We start from the raw sequence: 24645 nt of genomic DNA, 5'->3' as shown, positions 1-24645 counted from the left end.
ATATGCTGACGTAAGTCTCTTGATTATTTCCTTCTCTCTCTTCCTCTGTTTATTCTTTATCCTACTTATGTATGCTATAATTTCGCCTCTCATTACCGCTTTAGAAGCTTCCCAAAAAATTTCAGGTCTATCCAAGTACTCATCATTAGTTGTATATTCTAGCCATTTTTCAACTAGGTAAGCTTTAAATTTTGCATCATCTAGTAAGTATACGGGAAAACAGAATCTTTTTATTTGAGAGTTGCGGATGTTTATTTGCAAATTTAAAGTAATCGGCGCATGGTCAGAAATTATTATCTCTCTTATTGTAGCTTCTACTTCGATACCAAATAATTTTTCTGAAATCAGGAACATATATAGTCTAGAAAAAGTTTTATAAGCTTTAGACACGCACATATAGTCTTTGCTAACTGGATTATTTTCCCTCCATATATCTTTTAAGTTTAAATTATGCATAAGTTTTTTTGAGGAGGTTAGTTTCAAGTTTATCTCTTCTACTCTTCCTATAGATTATCCCTGGTCTGAATCTATCTATTGGTATTTGACATACCATATTAAAATCACCCGCCAATAATAATGTGCCCTCTGTCTCCTTCAGTAAATGAACCTGCAAATTCATCCAAAATTTAGGAGAATATTCATTTGGGCCATATATATTACAAATAGTAAATTTTTTCCCCTCTAATTCAATATTCAGAATCATATATCTTTCATTTGAATCTAAGAAGCATGACTTTATTATATAATGTAAATTTTTCTTAATAAGAATAGCCACACCCCTCTTTCTACTTTTACAGGGAGTTCCGAGCCCCGTCCCCACCCAATTAGTTTTTAACTTCTCCAATTCCTCTTTTTTTAAGTGAGTTTCCTGAATTAGTGCTAAATCTGTCCCTAAAAGTTTTAATTGTTTAAGTATTGCTTTTCTTTTTTTGGGGGAGGTAATCCCCCCCACATTCCATGAGGTGATTTTAATCTGACCGGTCATGAATTGTCTTCACTTTATAATTTAAACCAGGAGAGGGGGGAGGAAGAGAAGAAAAACAAAAAAACAAAACATACAATTATTACAAGAACAAAAACTCAAATATGTCACATTTTCTTTAATTATGCCTAACATCAAAATTCTCTACTAAACATTTCAGCCTTCCAATCATTGAGTTAGTAAGGGTAACCTTCCTAAATTCTAGTTATTTCAGTCCCATCATGTACAACTCTGCTTCTTTGCTATTCTCTAACATTTTAATCTCCTCTGTTCCTTGAATACGGATCCTAGCGGGATAGATTAATGTAGCATTTAATCTTTTTTTATCAGTTGAGTACAAATCGGGGCCATCTCTCTTCGCTTGTTGGATACCTCTATAGAATAATCTTGGAATATCAGAATCTTTTCCCCCTCAATAATTACTTCCTTCTTTTTCCTATAATATTGAAGCAATTTTAACTTGTCTTGGAAATTGAGGAATTTGGCTATTACAGGCCTGGGTCTATCATTACTTCTGTCCTCTCTTACAGGGCCAATTCTATGACTTCTCTCAATTGCAAAGGGTATGTCTTTAGCCTGAATATCCACTATCTCAGGTAGAGTAACAGATATAAATTTGTTTAAAACCCTATACTGTGTTATTTCAGGAAGCCCTATTTTAAGATTATTTCTCCTGGCTCTGTTTTCTAGATCATCGACTTTGAGTTGTAAGTCCCTTACACTTTGTTCCATTATGGTTATTCTGGTCTCATTTATAATACTGTTGTCTTCTATGTCAGAGATCCTTTGTTCCGCCTCGGTAAGTCTTTTTGAAAATTGCCTCACCTCAGATGTTAATCCTGATATTTGTGACTTAACTTGATCAAATTGTGGAATAAAGATCTGAGATTTTTTTTTATCAATGTCTGGGTGTCTGATTTGACATCTTATAATTTACTTCTAACATGGACTCGTTGGTTCCTTTGGTTTTCTTGTCCCTATTCCTAGCTGCCATTGCTGGAGATTTGTTTTTAGTTTGTGTCAAAAATATATCCATAAAACTGTGAAAGTTATTTATGTAGTTGTGAATAATGTGCCGAGAGAAAAAAAAGAGAAAACAGCGAAAAACAAGAGGGGAAAAAAAAAGTGTATTTTGTGCTTGTGATGTGAAAAATAAATAAAATAAAAAAAATAAGTGATATATAAGTGGGTGTGTATAAGTTATATTCTTATACTCTAATTACTGATACTAACGTATCTAAGTGAATATGTGTGATAAGACCAGCTTCTTTCTAGGAAATTTTATATTATTTGCTTGCTAGAAAGTACAATTTTACAGGATAGATAAATACTTCTTATCACTGCAGAATTACAGTATACTCTTTAGATATCTACACACAGTTACCAGTTCAAAAATTCACAATTGTATATCTTTCTCCTCAGTGCCAGAGGGATATATACAGTCCTCTCACAAGCAATCATGCCGGTACCAGAGCTCTTGACCTTCGACCACAGCTCTTATAATCTCTCAAGGATCAGTGTAGCTTTGTTCCCAAATTCTGCTGTTCACCGGACTTAATGTGAATGGCTGGTTTCTTGTCTTTGAGATTTACCAAATCACAATTGGCAACTGCTGCTCGCAAGATACTTTGAGCTTTTGTCTTCCGGCACGCGAATCCTTTCCCCTAGGATCCGGACCCGAAACCACCTTCACAGGTAAGGGTCACTACGTAGAGGGGGAAGGGTATGGTTGCCTTCAGGATAGTATCAACGTGAAGCAGCAAACACCTGCATGCTCCACCCCCAAACCGCCTTCAGTTCATAAGTTTAACATAAGTCCTTAAAATTATGACCAAACCTGTCATGTATGTTGCATAAAGTGACACAGTTAAAAACTTCAAAGTCTTCACAGGCTCCAATAAAGAAACAAATCAAATATTAACCTCACGCAACTAGCAAACCCCTTCATCACTGATAATGGGGGAAGCAGTCTCAATATGCCAACTATGGTATAAATATGTCCTAATTGATTTGCAGGAACCCTTTAAAGTGCAAGCCTCCCACCCTGGCAGACAAACAGCACTTATCTACATCTAGCCGTGAGGACAGCCTACAAAGTGAGGATGCCACTCACATGGACTTGTAGTAAAAAAGCAAACCGACTCTGGCTTTCTGTACTAGTGCAGCAAATATGTTAGGCAACGCAGCAAGGCCCACCTCAAGTTCCTAACTGTTTTAAAGCCACCACTGCCCTACTGAAGAGACCAATGTGGAGTATGGCTAGACCCAATTTTGAGGTGAAGTTCAGAGTAAACCTACTCTGGCTTTTAAAATATTTTTTTTTTTTTAAAGTGAAATAAATCCAATCTTCTTTAGACACCAAAACTTTACCACCACCTTGCACCAAAAGCAAAGAGAATGACTGGGGATTGTGGGAAGTAATTAACAGCTTTGCTGCTCTTTGCCTCCTGCTGGCCAGGAGTGGTATTCCCAACAGTAATTGAAGAAACCGTGGACTCTCCCTATCTTAGGAAAAATAAAAACCTGGTCTCAGGAAATGCCCTGGTGTGCCACACAAGACTAGGACTGGACATTGGAACACAGAACTACTCAGATAATTTGACCCAGCCAAAGGGACACTAAAGAGTTTATTGCATACCAATTCCTACACCTGGCTTACCCCTACAGATCTTTGTGGTATTGAATCACGATAGTTCAAGATTAATCAGTGTTAATAATTAATGGCATCAAATTGTCAAATTTTAGTAAGGCTCTCATCAGTTTTTGGCTCATACTAGATATAGCCCAACTGCTAACTAGCTATATTGTGTAATTGTTTAATGCTACGGGTTTATTCTGAACTGCTCTAGAATTTATAATTCTGGTATCGGGTAAGGCTACCTAATTAGGCTAGACGAGGTTTCAAAAGATATCTGAACACTAATATAAGCCCGACCCCACCTTCCTCCCCTTACAATGCTCTTCCATGGCACCTTATAGCAATATTTTTCATCTCAAGTCCACATAGTACAATTTTCATATCTGAGTGCAGACAAAGTAATCAGCTAAGCAGTAACCATGATTACACCAAACTTCTCACCCACCAGCTGATTTCATTTGTTTATTTCAGAGGTCATGAAAATCTGGCCAATTAGTATCTTGAGGCCAGGAGTTGAAAGACTGCCCTTGAGTTTAAAAAAAAAAAAAAGTCAAAATGGACCCAAACCTAGCATACAGTTTAAGTTTCCAATGTACTTCAAATGACGCAGCAATCAAGTTAAGTGATCGTACAATATGCTCTTTGTCATTTGTCAATACTTGTTACAGAGGCCTTAAAGGGACACTCAGGTTAAATTCAATTTTCATGATTCAGATACAGCATGTAATTTTAAACTTTCCAATTTACTTCCATAAATAAAAAAAATAAGTGCAGTCTTTTATATTTACAATTTGAGTCACCAGATCCTACTGAGCATGTGCAAGAATTCACAGACTATACGTATATGCATTTGTGATTGGCTGATTGCTATCACATGGTGCAAGGGGAGTGGAAACATACATAAATTCGAAATTTGTTATAAAAAAAAAATCTACTACTCATTTGAAGTTCAGACTAAGTGCTATTGCATTGTCTTATCTTGCATTTGTTGATTATGCAAATCTAATGTGTTGACTGGTCCTTTAAAGGGACAGGAAACACTAAAATGTTATTTTCATCTATAATCTTGTTACTCTTTGCTGAAGAAAAAGCAAGATGTGCTTAGCCAATTAGCTAAGTTCGAGACATGTGCATGCACCAATCAGCAGATAGCTCCCATTAGTGTAGGATATGCGTGTATTCATTTTCAATTAAAGGAAACACATTTGAAAATAATTGTATTAAAAGTGTTAATATTTGCTCTGAATCATGCAAGTTTCATTTAGCCTTTCCTACTCCTTTAATGTAAAGATTAATGCTTTTCCTACAGGCTCCGCCCATTTCTATGGACATTAACGATTTTGGGTTCAACCAACCAAGACAGCTGTTAATATACAATACACTAAAGTAGCAGCTCGCTATTCATTTTGTAATCTATAGCTATAATATTGATACATACAAGGAGAATTTCCGAGTAATTACTTCATCTGTACAAATTTTTACGAATGTGAAGTATAACCACCATATACACAGGTATAACCGTTTCAGAAGTCAATTTTATTTAAAGTTTCAGAACATGTTTAAGCAACAAGTCGTGTCAGGTTGTTCTATGCATCTGCTTCACAGGAACTAGTATTGGATCTTCACACGCACTGGAAATCAACTCACTGTGGATTAAACAAGGTTTTAGTAAGAGTCTTAAGGTCAGCTTTTTGTACAGATTTGTTAATACATGGGGGCTGGATCAGTACTTTTAGTTTCATCTGATTCTCAGTGAGAGAGTTCAAAGTAATTGTCATCATAAGTCCCCAATATATTTGCTACAGTCACTGGCGGAATTAGTTCTAAATGAAGTTATGCAGGTTAGCACAGTTTGGAACCTCTGATTAGTCTTAGATAGCAAGAGGAAGATACTCGCCTTTCTCAAAGTATAATGCCTGGAAAGAAAAAGTGCACAATAGTTAATTCAGATCTATTCCAAAACAGTTCTACATTACAGCTCACATAGGTCACCATTGCTGACCTTTAAAGTAACTTTACATACAAATAGTACATTGCTACACCACACTGGTAACATCTAAGTTCTTATTAGAAATTGAATTGAAAATCCCTGCACCAACAGGTCAGATTTTCAGGATTACACCCATACTCCAGTTTAGGTATCCTGAAAATCTTTGACAAAGCTATGTTGTGAAACATGCAGGCTTGTCCTGGTGAGTTCAGTGTATTTTATGGACTTAATTTGCACAGGATTTAGGGGCGATTTTACACTTTAATGGAGAATAGAACAGGGATACCCAGATTTAAGCAATTGCAGTGGGGTGGCATGGAATGGCAAGTAGTCTGCCAATCCCTTTATTGCTTCAGTGCAGCGTATTTGAGAGTCTGTCATTGAGGAACTTTCCAACCCATTTATGTCACAGTAATGGGGATAATTACCCTAGTTGTGCTTTACCTATGCTGTAAATTTCTATATGGCAATACTGTAGGGTATTTTGATGGTGGGTCCTGACTCACCAGTTGCTTTTTAACTTTCTAATGTTTTGTATCTAGGTTTTTTTTAAAATAAGTGATAATTTAATGATAGTGGATTGGACGGTCCTGAGCAGTACTTTTGAGCCATTTAAGCAGGGATAGGCAAGGTGTCCGTACACGGACACTGGTGTCCGTGACTGGTCCTTGCAGTGTCCGCCACCCTTTTTGTGGAGGGGAGGGAGACATAGGACAGATGAATGCTGGTCCTCACTCCTCCTTGACCCAAGCAGTGCCACACTTAGTAGCGGGAAAGTGAGGGAAGTAAGCTGCCTGAAGTGACCTATCCCAATTCCTTGATCTGTGCGGCAGCGTGGTGTTTGTGTCTGTGTGTAGAAGACCGCTGCCTACTCTGACAAACCTTACGTAACAAAGTAAGTGATGATCATGCAATTAACATCAAGGTGGGTGGGTTTGGTCAGGAGTTGCAGATTCTCAATATAACCAAAAATAATAAAAGGTAATACTACAAGAAGTCTTTATATAAATGTTATTTAAACTTGATTAGATGAGTAATTTGTACTTGTGGAACTCGATCAGGGGTTCTAATGTGCAGCCCATTTGACAGCAAAGTGTCGCTCTCCTGACTTATAGAAACATAGAATATGTCGGCAGATAGGAACCATTCTGCCTATCTAGTCTGCCCAATTTTCTGAATACTTTCATTAGTTCCTGGCCTTATCTTATATCTAGCATAACCTTATGCCTATCTCATGCATGTTTAAACTACTTCACTGTCTCTACCACTTCTGCTGGATGGCTATTTCACCATGTATCCACTACCCTCTCTGTAAAGAGAGTGTTTTTTGATGTACCTTGGTGTCCTTCACTATCGTTTGTACTTTGGAAAATGTCCGCCACAGCCTTGGTCCGTGCCTATCCCTGCCTTTAAGAGGGCTGAATTCACTATAATGGCCATTTAACTGGAGTGCAGCAATGATTGCTAAACTGCATTATGCAGAAACCAGAGATTATATAATTAGTACAGTTAATTGACTGCGTTTACTGTGAGCTAAAATTTTTAAACAAAAATTGGCCCCATAACTTATTCTTAAAGGGCTTCTAGTCTGCGAGTAAAGTAAAATATTAAACTGCCAGTGATGTACTAGACATCAGATTTGTATTTATCTGCACTATTTCCAATATTCTACATTCACTTAGCTTGTATATGGCAGCTAAAGGCACACAAAGGTGTACAAGCAGCCTATTTGCATATAGTTGAGTGCCTGACATCTTTAGCACTTTCTAGCACAGCTCCACTAGCAGTCACATTGTAATCTTTCTATGCATTCAGAATTTGTTGCACAAGTGTAAACTTTATGGCTGCAATTTGAGATATGCAAATGTACCTTTATGAGCCTTCAGGAGTTTCTTCAGTAGAGCCAAGCAACTACAGATCAGAAATAAAGATCTAGTTAGTCACTGTATAAAGCATTACATCAGTTAACAAAAAACAGTTTCATGCTAGTTTGGAAATTAGGGCTACAGTTAAAGTGAATTTAAATCTTTAATGAAGGGCTGGTTATCTAAAACTAGTATTTAAAAAACCAGGGGCACTTTCATTCAATAAACTTCAAAGACGTTTTTTTTTAAATACCTTTGCGTTAAGGTTAACATAACAGTGATCCTCCGTCAATGATCTGCTAAAGAATGCAGGAGTTGCGGATCAGCGTTTTTCCATAACTCAAAAGTATGTGTTTTTGTTAAGTTTAATGAAGTGCCTGGTATCTAAAAATCAGACTGGGGCACTTTCATTCATTAAACTTTACAATCACTTTAAAGCCTCAGTCAGCAAAAGTTGTCAGAAATATTTTCTGTCCACTACTCTTAAGAACATCATTGGCTTGATCTAATCTAAACTAGGTTTCCAAGTGCTATACCCAATAAAGAAACTATTTATATGCCTTACCTGATCAATCATGGAAGGTTTGTTTTAACTCCACACCTAGGAAAAAATATATATAAAAAAAAAAAAAAGATTCAGAATGAGTATCTATCAAATTACACACTTAGCAAGGCCAGCAAGTCTTTTGTTAAAGGAATCAGAGATGTTGGTAAACAGCATGTAATTTACTCAGATGTCCCTACCAACATCATTTTATTTTAGTCACATCCTACTTGTATAATTGGGTAACATATTGCAAAAAAATGCCTTTATTCAAAGTTAAAATGCACTTGTGCCCATTGTAGTTTAAAAGGGATATTCCAGCCTAAATTGCTAGCAGTTTGCCAATTTTTTAAGTTCAGGGAAGCAGAGCCTTATGTTTATGCCTTAGGTAAAAACTAACCTTAATGTTTCCAGCATCTTCTGCAAGTTATGCCCTAGAGAGAAAAAGGCACTCATTAAAACATGAAATAATAATTGGAAGTCAATTATAAGCCCTACATGTACTAAGTCAGTATGAAGAGTTCACTCACTCTTATTCAGAGAGATTCCCATTGATCATCAATAAAGTCATCATATTCAGTACATCAGGCAGATTGCATTTCCATTAGTAGCATGCCAAATAAGAAACCGAGTTGAAGTGTCCACCCCCTTTTTATTTAATGGTTAATTTTGCCTATATTGGTACTGACCTATAAGATCCATGACCAGTCACCGGCCTGCAATGCAAAATAAAGCACAATTAGGTCATAGTTAAGCAGTTAGTAATATGAAATTATGTAATTTAAAGGGACAGTCTACACCAGAATTGTTATTGTTTTAAAAGATATCCCCTTTATTACCCATTCCGCAGTTTTGCATAACCAAGTTATAATATACTTTTAACCTCTGATCATCTTGTATCTAAGCCTCTGCAGACTGCCCCTTTCAGTTCTTTTGACAGCCTTGCAGTCTAGCCAATCAGTGCCTGATCCCAGATAACCAAGTTATCTATATGAAATATGTGAACTAACACCCTCTATTGGTGAAAAACTGTTAAAATGCATTCTGAAAAGGTGGCCTTCAAGGTCTAAGAAATTAGCATATGAACCTCCTAGGTTAAGCTTTCAACTAATACCAAGAGACCAAAGCAAAGTTGGTGATAAAAGTAAATTGGAAAAGTGTTTAAAATTACATGCTCTGAATCATGACAGTTTATTTTGGCCTAGACTGTCCCTTTAAGACAAATTAAAAATAAGTCCCTCCCTGGATTTATACAGAACTCTGCGTTTACAAGCCTCAAGATTGGTCTTTGCATGATGGAAATTTTAAGAAACTCAGTACAAAGCATATAGGTTGATGCTTGCTAAATCTGTAAGCAGTCTAGAAGCAAGGTATTTTGGGGAATGACGTTTGTTAAAAAGCTATGACACAATATTAGTTTCACCTAAGATTTAACAAATGCAGGGACACTTTAGTGCTCCAAAGAAAGTAAATGACTGATTTTAACATACCCACCCAACTAGCATTTTGATTGGTATTTAGATCCTTGCCAAGATGCTAGAGAAGCAGACAGATGCATAACTTCGAAGCCATTGATAGTGATTCAAAGGGACATTATTTTTTTCTTTGCATAAATGTTTTTGTAAAATGTGTATTGTTGATTTTCAGTCTAACCAAGTTTTGAAATGCTGATGTATACCTACTCCAGCTTGCTCTTTATACAGAGGAAGGGGAGTTTCTGATTTCAGTGGGTGTTCCAGTCATAAGTGCTTAACTGGGAGATTCTAAGTTTAACAGAATTTTTAGAGCATCTGTGCATATAATTCTTTATTATAGTGTATTACATGCAGTTATATGGTGTAAACTGTCCATTTAAACACTTAAATGCTAAATTATACATCTACATGTTCTCAGATATATTTTGAGTCTAAGTTTCATTAGTTTAACTACTAAAAAAAAAAAGTTGTGTAACTTAGGCTACCTTTTCGGCTGTGGCCAATTAGGAACACTTGTAAATAGGCGACTAGTGTGCAGCCAATAACTGGGCAATATAACTGTTCTGCACTTCCATTCTGAAATTGGAGCTTATCAGTTCCTATTACAAATGGAATTACAAGAAAAGGGGCAAAATGAATGTACATAGCAGAGCTTTTATGTTTATTAATTTCAAGGAGGTTTCTAATTGGACAGCATTTTCAAAGTCAGTCCATGAAATGTGGTTAAAGAGATGGTCTAGTAAAATTAAACTTTCATGATTTAGATAGGGAATCTCATTAACAACTCTAGTTTACTTTAGTTGAAAACTATACCTAGGTAGGCTCATATGCCAATTTCTAAGCCCTTAAAGGCCAGGTCTTGTGAATGAATTTGACAGGTTCACAGCTAGAGGGTGTTAGTTCATGTGTGCCATATAGATATTACATTTGTAAAGTTATTAGAGGTCACCAATTGGCTAAAATGCAAATAAGGGGCAATCTGCAGAGGCATAGATGCATTTGAGGTAAAGGGATTATCCCTTTTGAAACCATAAATATTCTGGAATATACTGTCCTGGGTGTTACCAATTTTGGAACCTAGGTTAGACTGCAGGGATATAAAGTTAATGTCCCTTTAGTGTCACAAACCTACACCTTTAGAACATGCTTTGGCCAATTACCTCAGAAAAAAGTGGAACGGTATAGAGCATAATCAGCTGTAATCATATGGCAGAATCATTTTCATCACTGGTAACCAGCCATATGAAGCATCCTCCTATTTCACAGGTATAACCATTATTGCCTAATTTAACACAAATTTTTTCTTTTGTGATTTAGAGAGCACGCAATTTTAAGCAACTCTAATTTACTTCTATTATCAATTTCTTTGTTCTCTTGCCATTTGTTTGAAAAAGTAATCTAATCTATTTCTGGTTCAGACTCTGGACAGCATCTAAACTTACATTTCAAATAAAGATACCAAGAGAATGAAGAAAATTTAATAGGAGTAAATTAGAAAGTTGCATGCTCTCTGAATCATGAAAGAAAAAAACATTGGGTTCAGTGTCCTTTTAAAGTCATTGAACAAAGGCATCCTTCAGCCACAGTGCTATTTTTTGCCTATCTGGTCAGATTAATGCTAGATTCAACACAATTCAATGGTGGTATAGAATGTACATTAAGGTTGTCAGAAAATGTGTAGCCATTCTGACAAGGTTACAGTACTATTAACTACAGTAGAATGGCAGAATCAAGTACATAAGGTAATGCAAATGTTATTTTCTCATTTGCTGGCCACTATCATGTGATCAACACTGACCTTGCACATGCTCAGTAGCAACTGATTCCTCAAAGTGTGCATGAACTAGGATTCCCTTATAAAATGCTGCAGTCTAACTGGGAAAGTTAAACTTCATGCTCTGAATAATGAAAGCATTAAGACTGGTCTTTTTAGAGTCTATTATCACTGCATTCTATTTAAAAAAACAAAACAAATTAAAGTACCTTAATCTAGCATGGTTTGTGCACTGCAGTTTTCCCAGTCTAAAACAGCAGAACCTACAACAAAAGGATAAATGGGTTAATGACTGAATAACATCAAGTACAACAGAAGCTCTTTGCTCAGGGTCAGTCAGTTAAGAGATGTCCACACAAATATTTCAGGTCAGACATTTGTAGCATCATCACAACCCAGTATATGCACACAATGCTTCATACATAGGGAGCCACTGATTAAACTACATGGTATGTCAGCTTTCATTTTAATGTCCCTTTAACACCCTGTGTATTATACTGAGGCTAAGATGGTGCTAGGTATTTACCTTAATTCTGTGCTGAAGTCACTTCTGCTCTTCTAGAATCCATACTGCAGCTAATTTAAAGAAACACAAATTTAATGTTAATTCTAGTGAAGAACTGAGATGGATCTCCAACATAGAAACACTAACCAAAGTCAGATAGAGCTAATTACAGACCTCCATGGAAAAGCCAAGTCTGTATTTGTCATCACATAAGGTTAATCTTTAAAAGAAAGCCATGAGGGCAGAATGATCTTCCATGTATTATAGAATTTACATCTGTTACTGGGGCCATATTGGAAACCCAGGTTTTGGTAACAGCTGAATTGTCAGTAACTAAAATTACTTGCTCACATGTTATTAGGTGTTACAAGTCAAGTAGAAGTTGTTTAAGGTCTTCTAAATTTTATGGGATATGAAAACTAAAAATTCTTGGGATTCAGACAGCATACAATTTAAAAAAATTAAATTGTTTACTTCTCAGATTTTTACCAAGGTACATGTCTAGAACACTAGACAGCAGGAAAGTGCTGCTATCTATTGCCCTTGCAAAACTGCTGCCATATAGTGCTAGACACATCCTGGCCTTAAAACATACTGAGAACAAATTTGATTATAACAAAGTAAGGCTTAGATTTGGAGTTCGGCGGTAGCCGTCAAAACCAGCGTTAGAGGCTCCTAACGCTGGTTTTGGGCGCCCGCTGGTATTTGGAGTCAGTGATTAAAGGGTCTAACGCTCACTTTTCAGCCGCGACTTTTCCATACCGCAGATCCCCCTACGCCATTTGCGTAGCCTATCTTTTCAATGGGATCTTTCTAACGCTGTTATTTAGAGTCGTTTCTGAAGTGAGCGTTAGAGCTCTAACGACAAGATTCCAGCCGCCTGAAAATAGCAGGAGTTAAGAGCTTTCTGGCTAACGCCGGTTCATAAAGCTCTTAACTACTGTACCCTAAAGTACACTAACACCCATAAACTACCTATGTACCCCTAAACCGAGCTCCCCCCACATCGCCGCCACTCGATTAAAATTTTTAACCCCTAATCTGCCGACCGCCACCTACGTTATACTTATGTACCCCTAATCTGCTACCCCTAACACCGCCGACCCCTGTATTATATTTATTAACCCCTAACCTGCCCACCACAACATCGCCGCCAGCTACTTAAAATAATTAACCCCTAATCTGCCGCCCCCGCTATCGCTGACCCCTGCATATTTTTTTAACCCCTAATCTGCCGCTCCGTAAACCGCCGCCACCTACGTTATCCCTATGTACCCCTAATCTGCTACCCCTAACACCGCCGACCCCTATATTATATTTATTAACCCCTAATCTGCCCCCCACAACGTCGCCGACACCTGCCTACACTTATTAACTCCTAATCTGCCGAGCGGACCTGAGCGCTACTATAATAAAGTTATTAACCCATAATCCGCCTCACTAACCCTATCATAAATAGTATTAACCCCTAATCTGCCCTCCCTAACATCGCCGACACCTACCTTCAATTATTAACCCCTAATCTGCCGACCGGAGCTCACCGCTATTCTAATAAATGTATTAACCCCTAAAGCTAAGTCTAACCCTAACACTAACACCCCCCTAAGTTAAATATAATTTACATCTAACGAAATTAATTAACTCTTATTAAATAACTTATTCCTATTTAAAGCTAAATACTTACCTGTAAAATAAATCCTAATATAGCTACAATATAAATTATAATTATATTATAGCTATTTTAGGATTAATATTTATTTTACAGGCAACTTTGTAATTATTTTAACCAGGTACAATAGCTATTAAATAGTTAAGAACTATTTAATAGTTACCTAGTTAAAATAATAACAAATTTACCTGTAAAATAAATCCTAACCTAAGATATAATTAAACCTAACACTACCCTATCAATAAAATAATTAAATAAACTACCTACAATTAACCTAACACTACACTATCAATAAATTAATTAAACCTGAATCCTGAACACCTCCAGCGCGGAACATCCATCCGGACCGACGACTGAACGACGAATGACTGTTCCTTTAAGGGACGTCATCCAAGATGGCGTCCCTCGAATTCCGATTGGCTGATAGGATTCTATCAGCCAATCGGAATTAAGGTAGGAATTTTCTGATTGGCTGATGGAATCAGCCAATCAGAATCTAGTTCAATCCGATTGGCCGATCCAATCAGATTGAGCTCGCATTCTATTGGCTGATCGGAATTCGAGGGACGCCATCTTGGATGACATCCCTTAAAGGAACAGTCATTCGTCGTTCAGTCGTCGGTCCGGATGGATGTTCCGCGCTGGAGGTCTTCAGGATCCTGCCACTTCGCTCCGGATGGAAGAAGATCGAAGATGCCGCTTGGAGAAGATGTTTGCCGGTCCGGATGTCCTCTTCTTGCCGGATAGGAGGAAGACTTTGGAGCCTCTTCTGGACCTCTTCAGCACCGGATTATGGATCGCCAACCCCCGCTTGGGTTGGATGAAGATCTTGGAGCCAGGACGGATCGGTGATACCTGGATGGTGAAGACAAGGTAGGAAGATCTTCAGGGGATTAGTGTTAGGTTTATTTAAGGGGGGTTTGGGTTAGATTAGGGGTATGTGGGTGGTGGGTTGTAATGTTGGGGGGGGGGTATTGTATGTTTTTTTTTTTTTACAGGCAAAAGAGCTGAAATTCTTGGGGCATGCCCCGCAAAGGGCCCTGTTCAGGGCTGGTAAGGTAAAAGAGCTTGTAACTTTAATTTAGAATAGGGTAGGGAATTTTTTATTTTGGGGGGCTTTGTTATTTTATTAGCGGGCTTAGAGTAGGTGTAATTAGTTTAAAATTGTTGTAATATTTTTCTTATGTTTGTAAATATTTTTTTATTTTCTGTAACTTAGTTCTTTTTTATTTTTTGTACTTTAGCTAGTTATTTAATTGTATTTATTTGTAGGAATTGTGTTTAATTTATTGATAGTGTAGTGTTAGGTTAATTGTAGGTAGTTTAATTATTTTATTGATAGGGTAGTGTTAGGTTTAATTATATCTTAGGTTAGGATTTATTTTACAGGTAAATTTGTTATTATTTTAACTAGGTAACTATTAAATAGTTCTTAACTATTTAATAGCTATTGTACCTGGTTAAAATTACAAAGTTGCCTGTAAAATAAATATTAATCCTAAAATAGCTATAATATAATTATAATTTATATTGTAGCTATATTAGGATTTATTTTACAGGTAAGTATTTAGCTTTAAATAGGAATCATGTTAGGGAGGGCAGATTAGGGGTTAATACTATTTATGATAGGGTTAGTGAGGCGGATTAGGGGTTAATAACTTTATTATAGTAGCGCTCAGGTCCGCTCGGCAGATTAGGGGTTAATAAGTGTAGGCAGGTGTCGGCGACGTTGAGGGGGGCAGATTAGGGGTTAATAAATATAATATAGGGGTCGGCGGTGTTAGGGGCAGCAGATTAGGGGTACATAGGGATAATGTAGGTAGCGGCGGTTTACGGAGCGGCAGATTAGGGGTTAATAAGTGTAAGGTTAGGGGTGTTTAGACTCGGGGTACATGTTAGAGTGTTAGGTGCAGACGTAGGAAGTGTTTCCCCATAGGAAACAATGGGGCTGCGTTAGGAGCTGAACGCTGCTTTTTTGCAGGTGTTAGGTTTTTTTTCAGCTCAAACAGCCCCATTGTTTCCTATGGGGGAATCGTGCACGAGCACGTTTTTGAGGCCGGCCGCGTCCGTAAGCAACTCTGGTATCGAGAGTTGCATTTGCGGTAAAAATGCTCTACGCTCCTTTTTTGGAGCCTAACGCAGCATTTGTTTGAACTCTCGATACCAGAGTTAAATTTATGGTGCGGCCAGAAAAAAGCCCGCGGAGCGTTAACAGCCCTTTTACCGCCGAACTTCAAATCTAGGCCTAAATGCCATGATTGTCAGGGGGAATTAACCAGGTTTCCCTGGTGTAATCGTGATCTCTTTTAAGGAGACACGGAGCCCAAATCTTCTTGCGTGATTCAGATTCAGCATGCATCTAAGCAACTTTCTAATGTACTCCTATTATCTATTTTGTTCCCGTGCTGTCTTTATTTGAAAAAAGCCATCTAAGCTTTTTTTGGACAGGACTTTTTTATTGTGGATAAATTTATCCACCAATCAGCAAGAACCACCCAGGGTTCTCACCAACAATGGGCCAGCATTAAAACTCATTTCAAATAAGGATACCAAGAGCATGAAGAAAATTTAATAGGAGTAAATTAGAAAGTGGCTTAAAATGTCATGCTCTCTGAATCACAAATCACAAACTAACATTTGGGTTCAGTCTCCCTTTAACTACCCAAGTCTCAGAACATGCCAAAATGAAGTACTTACCATAAACTGAGACCACGCGTCTACATTGTAGAGTCAACCAGTACCTAAGGAGAAAAAAAAAAAAAAAAAAAAAAAAAAAATTGTGATACCATATTGTTTCCAACTACACCCAATCTTGAAAGGCAGTGTTACTCAGATAGGAGCGAAAGACATTCATCAGGGTTATTCTGTTGAACTATGTGATCATCATAGTGTCAGTATGATTAGCAACCTTCATCAGTTTTGGCAGAGACCCACCTACATCTGGTAAATTTCTTCAGTCTTTAAATGTTACATGACCTGTACTTCCATCTTCAACCAGGCATGATCTTACACCTAAGTAAACAAAATAGAAAAGTAAATAAAAACATTCAAATCACCCATTTTAATTTAGTACCATTTCTGAGCATATGCATCAGCAAAGCCATTTGGCAGTGTCGTCACAGCTTCAGTGAAACTTGGAAGACCATCGTGAGATAGACATCATGTGCAGCTCAGTATTAGTCCTGATGTACTCAGATTACAGCTAGTTAGGCAACTTCTATGCATGCTTCAGTGTTTAGGTTTGAATTTAAAAATCAGAATTCTAAACAGAAGCTCCATGACACTTAAAGGGACACTCGGGTTAAATTAAATTTTCATGTGTTCAGATACAGCATGCAATTTTTAACATCTTTCCAATTTACTTCCATTAAAAAAAAAAAAAAGTGCAGTCTTATATTTACACTTTGAGTCACAAGATCCTACTGAGCATGTGCAAGAATTCACAGACTATATGTATATGCATTTGTGATAGGCTGATTGCCATCACATGGTACAGGGGGAGTGGAAATATACATAACTGAAATTGGTTATAAAAAAAATCCACTACTCATTTGAAGTTCAGACTAAGTGCTATTGCATTTTCTTCATTATGCAAGTCTAGTGTGTTGACTGGTCCTTTAAGGATACTAATTTGATAAGCCAGTTTAACTTAGCAAATTATTCCAATAGCGCCCAACATTGGAAAGTCTACCATCTATAATGAAGCACTTTAACAAGTTGTGTTATCGCTCTGAACTACTGAGGGTTCTATAAAAAGGAACTTTACCCTGATAAAACCTAGTGTTCCAAAATTGGCTAGTACTTGGGTGGTTTTATATTTGCCATGCTAAGTCTGGGCAAGTCTTAATCACTTGTATGACTTTGTAATCTAGTTTAAATCTTAAAGGGACAGTAAAGTCAGTTAAACTTTCAGGATTTAGAAAGCAGTAAATGGAAAAGCTGTTAATTGCATGATCTAAATCAAATGTTTTGTTCTCAGTATCCTTTGTTGAAGCACACACACCTAGGTATGTCAGCATGAGGTTAGGAGTGTTCACAGCATTATTGCAGTTATGCAATGATGCAAACACTGCTGAGCTGACAAAGCTTTAAACTACATGCTCCTAAACTACCCTAGGATTACTCAAATACCAAGAGATATAATTGGAAAAATTTCAAATCCCCCCCAAATTAGTTTTTTTGTGACTTTACAGCCTCTTTAAAACCTTGTTTTATATTATTGCCATTCATCCCTGCATCTTGCAATTTGCAGTTAAATTAAAATTAGTTACAGAATCCTAAATGGACATTTTTCCTACAAAAAAAAAAATTTGAGGATTGAGACACTTACCAAACACTGGTGCAGAACATGACCCAATGACCTAGAGAAAAGAATAAGGTTAGCAAAAGAGAACAATGAAAACCCTCAAGAATCCATTATTGCATCCGACACATCAGATAGGAGCGAAAGACAAGCTGTAATATTCATCAGGGTCCATCTGCTGAACTATGTTTTCATCTTGGTGTCAGATCACCTTATCTAGATCTACTTTAAATACTTGTTCTCTGGTGGATGCTCTATCAGATTGGTTTTGTTTAAAGGGACATTATGCACTCATTTTTTCCTTGCATAAATGTTTTGTAGATGATTTATATAGCCTATAAAGTTTTTCTTTTAAATAAATGTATAGTTTTGCTTATTTTTAAATAACATTGCTCTGATTTTCAGACTCCTAACCAAGCCCCAAAGTTTTATGTGAATACTGTCAGCTACCTTCTCCAGCTTGCTCCTGTTTGTGTAAAGGGTCTTTTCATATGCAGAAGGGGAGGGGGGGGGAGTGTCTTATTTTTCCACTTGCAGTGGGCTTTCCAGCTACCTTTTAAACAGAGCTAAACTGACAGCTTCTAAGTAAACTTTTAAACTGTTTTATACTGGATTTTTATCAGTATCTGTGCATATTATTCTTTATAGTAGTGTCTATTACATGCAGTTATATGAAAATGAGTGTATACTGTCCCTTTAAGCATAAACCTAGGTAGGTTAACAGGTTAAGAGTGTTTGTGAGCTTTTAGCAGCTGTGTTTGTTTATTGCAGTTATACAATGATGCAAACACTGCACGCTCCTGAGCTCACCTAGGATTACTTTTAAATTATACCAAGAGAACAAAGTAAAAGTAAAATTTGAAACCGTTTCAAATTTCCCTCTATCCAATCAATTTGTTTTATTTTGACATTACTGCCCCTTTAAAACCTTGTTTTATATTATTGCATCTAATTTGCAGTTATTAAATTAAAACAAGGTACAGAAACAAACTGATGTTTTTCCTACCTAAAAGGAAATGTAATTTGAGGATTGAGACACTTACCTAAACACTGGTGCAGCACATCACCTAGAGAAAAGAATAATGTTAGCAAAATAGTACAATGAAAACTCTCAAATCAGTTATTGCATCTGACATCAGATAGGAGCGAAAGACAAGCTGTAATATTCATCAGGGTCCATCTGCTGAACTATGTTTTCATCATTGTGTCAGGTCAATGAACAATTTTAAAGGTTCAGAATAATGAGATCTAAATTGCCATTTAAACTAGAACAAAGCTGGTTAATTCCAAGACAGACTTCAGTTTAACATTTCCTACAGCTCAGTAACCAACTTAAAAATCTTGAGCCTGCAATAAATTTTTAAATTGTACCCATGGACAGCGCTGCGGAATATGTTGGCACTTTATAATCCTATGGTAAATTAATATTTCCATTTTATTTATGAAGCATCAACACCTGTAGGGTTTGTCACGTCAGATTAGGGGACATATTTAGATCACTAAGCTTTATAGTAAACATGCACAAATCCTTCCTTCAACAAAATATACCTGGATAATTCCAAAGACCTGAAAACAATGTCTGAATTCTATCCTTTAAGATCGCCAAATACAGGCTGCTATAGAAAGTACCACTTGTCTAATGCACTAAATAAATGGCTGCAGTAAGGCTTAAGAATTAAAGTACAAACCTGCTCATGACCCTCTGGTGGTAAGTTTCAAACACATTTGAACATCAGAAATCCTTAAAAAACAAAAACACAAAGTTAATACAGGCAACCCCTATCCCCCACATAAGCTCAATTTTTCCTTAATGTACTAAGTCAGTATGAAGAGTTCCCTCATCCTTTATCAGAGAGATTCCCATTGATTAAACCAAATCATCATGATTAGTACAATCCTAAGTTAGGTTTTCATACTATGGAAGTGAACAGCAAAGCCACAATGTTTGTCAACCTTTGTATTCTATACCCTGCACCTCTATAAGAGGTAAAATTGTTTAGTACAACATCCTGCACCTCTGTCTAATCATAGGGGCTGCCATTATGGAACCTAAATTACACTGCACTTATATGAAGAAAAGGCATTCAACAAGTGCAAACTGGTCAGAACTGAAATAGTTAAATGTCACCATTGCAGTACCCATGACTAGAGGGAAGCACACTAAATACATTGTATAAATAGTATTTTACATGTACCAGTTAAATGGACATCACTTACATGACTGAAAAGCCAGGGATAGCGCAAGTGACTTTGTACATCTGGAGAAAGACAAGAAGTGTTAGACAAAGAAACTGCAGCCAGACTGCGCACACAGATAAAGATTTGCCTCAGTTATAAAAAGGTGGTAAAGCTCTCTCGTCATTCCAGCTGTCAAGAGTAGCAAATATAGGATCATCATTGTGGCATTAACAACTAGCAGAGTACACAGTAATCCCTTGTTTTACTAGAGAGCTACAGAAATGCACTTTATTCAGGACATTACTACATTTAATATTTGTAAACAAGCACACAAAAAAAAAAACCTTAAGCTGATGTTAAATGCATCACTGAAAAAAATATATATATAAAAAAAAAAACACAAATAAAAACCACACACTTTGGTTACTTTTAAGCTAAAAAGTGTGTTTTGGGAGGTTTAAAATTTGATTTGGAAAACCCCACGACAATAAACCAGCCGGGCTCTCCACAGAAAATCTTGCCAGTCAAGTAGCATTATGCAGTACATGATTGAGGCAGTGCAGTACTAGAATATTTTCTGCTATTTAAAGCAAAACGTAAAACAAAGAAAAAAAAAAACTGTTAGCCTTTGTTAATGTTAAAATAAAGGAACAAGAAACCAAAAACTGTTCTAGCAAGATTCAGAGTAATTTGAAACAACTTTCCAATGCAGTACTACAAGCTACCTGCTGATTGACAAGGGGTATGAAGCCATCAATGTCACCAGATGTGTTCAGCAGCTTTGAATCTGTTTTTAAAGGGACAGTATGAGATAGCTGTATAAAATGTTGTGCGATTAATTTTTGAAATATACTTTCAATATTTACTTTACTCCCTTTTTATGTAATTTAGCTCTGAAAATGGAGCCATTTCTAATCAAAGCTAGCTCAAGGCTAACTCTGCTACACGTCTACCCCTAACCAGAGTTACCAGATAACTGCAAAACAATGCATTTTATAGTTAATAACGTAATTAGTGTTAATATTCTTGTCTGACTAAAGCCCTGATTGGCTTCTCCCAATAAGACAGAGTGGGTGGAGTTTGGTTAATGGAAAAATCAATGCAGAAAAAATAAAAAAAATTAAATTAAATTTAAAAACGCTAAACCTTGGCTAATATATTCTATAGCAACACAACTGAAATGTTTTGTAATTGCAATGTGTTTGATGTCCCTTTAAACCCTTAGCAGAGATTAAACACATAGTTACATGCAAGCAAGTAGTTACACTCACAATCTTTCTAGCAAACACATGAACATTGATGCAAATTACCAGGATTAGCATCAATGATGCGATAAGAAGCCACAGGAATAGAGAGTGTTTCAGCAAAATCTATAGCAAGAAAAAAAAAAAAAAAAAAAGACCCAAGACGTTCCCCAAATATAAAATTACATATGTAACAATATTTCTCTAGGTACTTGTCCTACACAAATCAGTGATTACTTGGGCATACATCATGCAAGTTAAATGTTCAATTTCATTGCAATATAAAGGTGCCCTGCCCTTTCAGGTAAACCCATAGAACAAGGGAGTTACCGTTTTACCAGCTAGCCAAATATTACTAAAGCCTATTTCTCTTATTTGGTAGCAACGGGTTAATACCCTATGTCAGAGCAGCTCTCATACCTCCAGTTGTGACTCCATGTCGCACCGCAACCTACTGGAGACTGTAACATTACCCTATAGAACCTTCCTAGTACCGCGTTATATCACCAAGGCCACGCCTACAAGGGGAGCGGAAGGAAGGTGAGCGCTACGCCCAGTTGCGGAGACCACGCCTATTTCGATGAGCGGTTGACGTGATTGGCTTACTACTAAAATCAGCAACTTGTTCACACCTGATTACGCTCTGTACATAATTCCTACCGATCCTTCTTCCTTTAGAATCTGTACATTACTGTCTTATTATGGTCTGTACGGAATCTTTTTAATAACGATCATCTGGGGTGGCACATACTTATGAAGATATTGTGGGGCGTATTTTATATTTACTACAATGAATTCTGTCTATTATGTTATTTAGGGATATCAAAAGACATGCAGTTGATTATTTTATATACAATGTACCTGCCTTTTAAGCAGTGTGGAAGATCAGCAGACATGTAAAAATGCTATTTTGTTAGAATAGTTTTGCAGACTAGCACAGTCCAAGGATACACCCCTTAAAGAGACTGATGGAACTTTGTTTCTTGGACATATTTGTTGTGGCCAATCCAAGGCCAGATATAAAAGAGTTTGTGCACTGTTCTACGATGGGTGTGCAAGATTGCCCCATACATAGAAAAACAATTGCTACCTGCAGTAAGCTCTGCATGTTTCTCTGTATCATATTCAAAGGCATAATTAGAACTAATGCTCAGGTGCAAGAATCTAAGAAGGGCCCCCACAAAAAAATGTGAATTTGATACATATCTTTTTTTCCATCATTTAACACAGAATCTTTTTTGAAAATCAGATTACATGTCTGCAAAAGGGGGTACCCTGTCCTCACAGTCTGTGAGATGGTCTGACCCACTATTACTGTATATAGTGACTGTTTAACCCACCAGTACTGTATGAGTTAGTGACACAGTTTGTAATCTGCGGGTGAGATGACTGGCCTGACCCTACCCGCCCCAGTACTTTATAAAGTGACCACAGTAGCCTGTGACATGGTCCAGCCCCCACGTACTGTATATAGTGAGTCAGTGACACAGTCAGTAAGATGGCTGGCCTGACCCTACCCGCCCCAGTACTTTATAAAGTGACCACAGTAGCCTGTGACATGGTCCAGCCCCCACGTACTGTATATAGTGAGTCAGTGACACAGTCAGTAAGATGGCTGGCCTGACCCTACCCGCCCCAGTACTTTATAAAGTGACCACAGTAGCCTGTGACATGGTCCAGCCCCCACGTACTGTATATAGTGGCACAGTATAGTGATGAAAGCAAATTATACTATTTTGTTGTTATCAGCCACAGTGATAAACCTGTGACAGAGATATGTGTAGGTAAGGGAATCGGTTCTACAGAATAATGGACTATCAATAAACAGTGCTGAGGAGATACCAAGCCCTCCTAAATAATACCATTACCCACTGTTTATATCAATTCAGCATAATGTATACATGAATAAAATAATTAGATGTACCAGTAATTTAACAGTAAAAAAATGGGGTATGGACAGCGCTAAAAAAGCTTAAAGATAACCACAACCACAGTCAAAGTATAGAATTTATAATTTAATAAATATTATTTAATAAAATATCAAATATACAGTAAGTAAATTGCTATATACTAGTTGCTCTATATAATAAAATGTAGGTGACCGGTCACATAATACTAAATTAATATTATCCTAAAATAGCTACAAATTGCTAGATGCAGATAATCCTAAAGTAGCTGCAAACTATTAATGTCCTGAAATAGCTAGAAAATAGCTAATACATAACTATTGCTGTTAATGGAAATTCATTGAAACAAATAGCAACAAATATTACACTGTGGTTAAACTGGATACAATTAAGTGGTCCGTGATATACAATATCACCATGCACTGAAACTTGAAAGATCAGTCTTAGAAACAGTAAATAAATCCCTTACGACAGATCTGACCGTGTATCTTGCAGTCAGAACTCCCACTTTGCGGGTATAAGGCAAATGTGAGCTGTATAACGAGGTTGTGTAGTACCTTTCCAATATGAAGTTGTCTCACTTACTATAATCCTCAGATGTACCTCCGTCTCTTACCCGCCTTGTTCGGTGGTCTTAATTTGCACACCTCTGTCTCCGTGTATTGTTCTACTTCAATTGCGGGATGCAACGTTACTGGTCTGTGGAGTTTTCCTGTCACGTGTGTTACCTTAACCACGTGCAACACTCCAGCCAATCGTGGCTTCAGGAAATCGGCTTTTCGTGAATGAATCCGTGAGGGTTCTGAGGTTAGTTAACTCTGCGCAGAGTTTGGGCTCTTGCTTTCTATACCTGTTGGTGGACAGACAGTGCCCTTAGATCAACATGTTTCACCTTTTGGAAAGCTTTTTCAAGATAAAGAGCAAATGTCCGTAAAGCCTTTAAATACCCTCTCCTCGGTTTTGATTGGTCCAGTACAGATTTCTTTTAAGGAGGATTTTATGTTATTATTTTATTTAAGGTGGACGGATTGGTGTTGCCGCTTGTTTCTTTCTTATTTTCTTGTTATAATACTGATCTTATCGATGTTGTAATCTGTAGGGTCTGATTCCTCCATTTCCTATCCCATTGCCTGGCACAAGCAGATGCAGCGCCACAGACCGGTAACGTTGCATCCCGCAATTGAAGTGGAACAACACACGGAGACAGAGGTGTGCAAATTAAGACCACCGAACAAGGCGGGTAAGAGACAGAGGTACATCTGAGGATTATAGTAAGTGAGACAACTTCATATTGGAAAGGTACTACACAACCTCGTTATACAGCTCACATTTGCCTTATACCCGCAAAGTGGGAGTTCTGACTGCAAGATACACGGTCAGATCTGTCGTAAGGGATTTATTTACTGTTTCTAAGACTGATCTTTCAAGTTTCAGTGCATGGTGATATTGTATATCACGGACCACTTAATTGTATCCAGTTTAACCACAGTGTAATATTTGTTGCTATTTGTTTCAATGACTTTCCATTAACAGCAATAGTTATGTATTAGCTATTTTCTAGCTATTTCAGG

General features: G+C 37.2%; 1 long non-coding RNA gene, 8 other non-coding genes and 1 pseudogene across 9 annotated transcripts in view; all 10 read right to left on the bottom strand.

The window, feature by feature from the left end:
- LOC128640843 (uncharacterized) overlaps positions 1-23757 on the bottom strand; it is an 86937-nt gene extending 63180 nt beyond the window's left edge. The window contains exons 1-13 of the long non-coding RNA XR_008399402.1: positions 23660-23757; positions 19963-20003; positions 19434-19486; positions 18752-18812; positions 17773-17803; positions 16377-16454; positions 16140-16183; positions 11795-11844; positions 11478-11531; positions 8709-8735; positions 8420-8453; positions 8041-8076; positions 7481-7521 (exon numbers count right to left, since the gene is read on the bottom strand). This is a non-coding gene — a long non-coding RNA (uncharacterized LOC128640843). The remainder of the gene's footprint in view (positions 1-7480; positions 7522-8040; positions 8077-8419; positions 8454-8708; positions 8736-11477; positions 11532-11794; positions 11845-16139; positions 16184-16376; positions 16455-17772; positions 17804-18751; positions 18813-19433; positions 19487-19962; positions 20004-23659) is intronic.
- On the bottom strand, positions 7912-7976 carry LOC128641534 (small nucleolar RNA SNORD75). Its single transcript, XR_008399552.1, has one exon. It is a non-coding gene; the product is annotated as a small nucleolar RNA SNORD75 (small nucleolar RNA).
- On the bottom strand, positions 8521-8601 carry LOC128641483 (small nucleolar RNA SNORD79). Its single transcript, XR_008399512.1, has one exon. It is a non-coding gene; the product is annotated as a small nucleolar RNA SNORD79 (small nucleolar RNA).
- On the bottom strand, positions 10652-10727 carry LOC128641503 (small nucleolar RNA SNORD47). The gene has a single exon (XR_008399529.1). It is a non-coding gene; the product is annotated as a small nucleolar RNA SNORD47 (small nucleolar RNA).
- Positions 11601-11662, bottom strand: LOC128641530 (small nucleolar RNA SNORD78). Its single transcript, XR_008399548.1, has one exon. It is a non-coding gene; the product is annotated as a small nucleolar RNA SNORD78 (small nucleolar RNA).
- Positions 16264-16338, bottom strand: LOC128641520 (uncharacterized; annotated as a pseudogene).
- LOC128641491 (small nucleolar RNA SNORD35) lies at positions 16525-16610 on the bottom strand. Its single transcript, XR_008399519.1, has one exon. It is a non-coding gene; the product is annotated as a small nucleolar RNA SNORD35 (small nucleolar RNA).
- On the bottom strand, positions 17868-17951 carry LOC128641517 (small nucleolar RNA snR60/Z15/Z230/Z193/J17). The gene has a single exon (XR_008399541.1). It is a non-coding gene; the product is annotated as a small nucleolar RNA snR60/Z15/Z230/Z193/J17 (small nucleolar RNA).
- LOC128641514 (small nucleolar RNA snR60/Z15/Z230/Z193/J17) lies at positions 18873-18958 on the bottom strand. The gene has a single exon (XR_008399538.1). It is a non-coding gene; the product is annotated as a small nucleolar RNA snR60/Z15/Z230/Z193/J17 (small nucleolar RNA).
- On the bottom strand, positions 19559-19637 carry LOC128641478 (small nucleolar RNA SNORD79). Its single transcript, XR_008399507.1, has one exon. It is a non-coding gene; the product is annotated as a small nucleolar RNA SNORD79 (small nucleolar RNA).
- Positions 23758-24645: the final 888 nt, after the last annotated feature.

This window comes from Bombina bombina, chromosome 10 (genome assembly GCF_027579735.1).
Source record: "Bombina bombina isolate aBomBom1 chromosome 10, aBomBom1.pri, whole genome shotgun sequence".
NCBI classification, from domain to species: domain Eukaryota; kingdom Metazoa; phylum Chordata; class Amphibia; order Anura; family Bombinatoridae; genus Bombina; species Bombina bombina.
Note: the sequence above shows the minus strand (reverse complement) of the source record. Positions and strands in the feature narration are given on the sequence as shown.